The sequence below is a fragment of the Gastrolobium bilobum genome, unplaced genomic scaffold (genome assembly GCF_033153095.1).
Source record: "Gastrolobium bilobum isolate Gb01-03AN ecotype WA unplaced genomic scaffold, APGP_CSIRO_Gbil_v1 utg7116, whole genome shotgun sequence".
Taxonomy (NCBI): Eukaryota; Viridiplantae; Streptophyta; class Magnoliopsida; order Fabales; family Fabaceae; genus Gastrolobium; species Gastrolobium bilobum.
In genome coordinates, this window is record NW_026897985.1 from 100664 (window position 1) to 102825 (window position 2162).

The 2162-nt window shown below is 42.6% G+C and overlaps 1 non-coding gene across 1 annotated transcript; it reads left to right on the top strand.

The window, feature by feature from the left end:
* The first annotated feature begins 826 nt into the window (after nucleotides 1-826).
* LOC133311945 (small nucleolar RNA R71) lies at nucleotides 827-931 on the top strand. Its single transcript, XR_009751614.1, has one exon. It is a non-coding gene; the product is annotated as a small nucleolar RNA R71 (small nucleolar RNA).
* Nucleotides 932-2162: the final 1231 nt, after the last annotated feature.

The window sequence follows — 2162 nt, forward strand, 5'->3', positions numbered from 1 at the left end:
TTCTTCAACTTCCTTTCCTATGGGCTGTTTTGCTGGTTCGCGCTTTCGAGATCGTGCCACCAAATCTGGGGGTGGTAAAGTCTTTCCATCTCGTAGGCTTATAGCATTACAATGCTCCTGGTTATCCTGAGACGGCTTTTCTGTGTCACTAGGGAGTGTCCTTGGTTTCCTCTGTTTGAGTGCTCCAGCCAGTTGACCAATTTGGGTTTCTAGGTTTCGCATGGCTGCGCTGTTCTGATTCATGTACTCCTTGACAGAAGTCTCAAAGGATTGGGACTTCCCTTCACCCTTATCCCAGTTTTGTTGGTTCTGCCTGGGATACGGGGGTCGGTTCTGGTAGTTTCCTCCACTACCTCCAGCATTATTTTGATTCCTCCAGCCTCGGTTATTGTTCCCTTGATAGTTGTCATTGCTCCTGTTGTTGTTGTCATACCCTCCTGCATAGCACACAACAGCTAGATTGTTACAGTCCTCATATTCGTGAGGACCTCCACAAGTGGGGCAACTCGGACTTGATTGAGTCAAGAGAAGTTGCTCAGTTGGTTTTTTTTGTTCCATGGGCTTCTAGTTTTTTATAGTGTTCTGGAGCGAAGCCATTTGTGCTGAAAGAGCATCAGCTGAGCTTAGCTCAAGAACTCCCGCTTTCTTAGGAGCACTATGCCGTGTGGAAGCCCATGAAATATGTTTTTTTGAAAGTTTTTCCAACAACTGGTAGGTTTCTAGATAAGTAAAATCCAAAAGATCTCCCCCTGCAGCTGCGTCAACAGTTGCTTTCAATGGTGGGGTTAAGCCATGATAAAATGTGTGAATGATGCCCCAATCAGAAACTCCATGATTCGGGCAAATTCGTATCAACTCTTTAAAGCGTTCCCACGCTTCATACAGACTTTCTCCATCATACATTTGAAAGGAAGCTATATCAGCCCTCACTTGGGCTTGTTTTGCTTGGGAGAAAAATCGGGTAACAAATTGTTCCGCCAATTGCTCCCAACTGGTGATGGAGTTTGGGGGCAATGTTCTCCTCCATTCTTTGGCTTTTCCAGCTAAGGAAAATGGAAAAAGCCGCATCCGCATGTTTTCTTTCGAAATACCATGAACTTTGAAATTATCAACTATCTCAGTGAAATTGTCCAAATGACTGTGAGGGTCTTCCATGGGTAGTCCATGGAACTAACCAGCGTTCATAATCATTTGGAACATTGCAGGTTTTATTTCAAAGTTCGGGATATTCAGAGGAGGGGGAACATAACCTCGTTCTGGACCATTTCTGAAGGGAGCAGCCATATCATTCAATGATGGCCCTCTTTCTTCTTGCGGTTCTTGTTCAGGCCCATGATTATGATTTCCATTGTTATCATTGTTTAAAACCTCCTCCATTGTAATGTTTCTCAACCTTTGAACTCTTCTTCTATTTCTGAAGGTTCTCTCGGGTTCTGGATCAAAAAGTGCTATTTCCAGTCCAAGTTCTGTAGGTTCTGTGCTCATACAAATGGAGGAAGTCTATCAAAACAAAAGGACTGCAGTTAAACAACAAAAGTGCTTTCTTAAAAACGCCCTTTCTTGCCAAATGATCCCCGGCAACGGCGCCAATTGCATGGTCGAACCGAGAGCTGCTCGGGAATATCTTTTCAAAGAGTAAGAGTGCAGAGTAATAATCAGAATTGCCAACAGGAGCAATCTACTCTAACTTAGAGCAACCCTCTTCAACTATACGCAAGCGTCAAGCAATATAGGGTATTGTAGCCCTAGATTTATCGTCCTCAGGGAGCAGTTGTGAAGTAAGAAGCGCTAAAAGAAACTTAATTTGTAAAATGAAGCAATAAAAGAAAGTACTATTCTCAGCTAAGCTTCACAAGAGCAATCTCTGGGCAGCTAGTTAAACAATGTTAACCATTCTGAACCAGATGAGAGCAGTGAATGACTTAGCACGGTCATCGAATAAAAAAGCATCAATTTAAGTAACTTTAAGAGCAGTCAACGAAATGAAAGTAAGAGCATTAGCTGGTAAAACACAGTTCAGTTATCGTGAAGGGAAGATTGTGACAGAAGTTTGAGTTAAGATTAATTTCAGAAAAAGTCAAGTAGGTGTTACGGGTTCCATGTTTTCATCCCTTTGGTTAACCCTGCTTGGTAGCATATTTTACAAGTGGATTTTGCTCCTT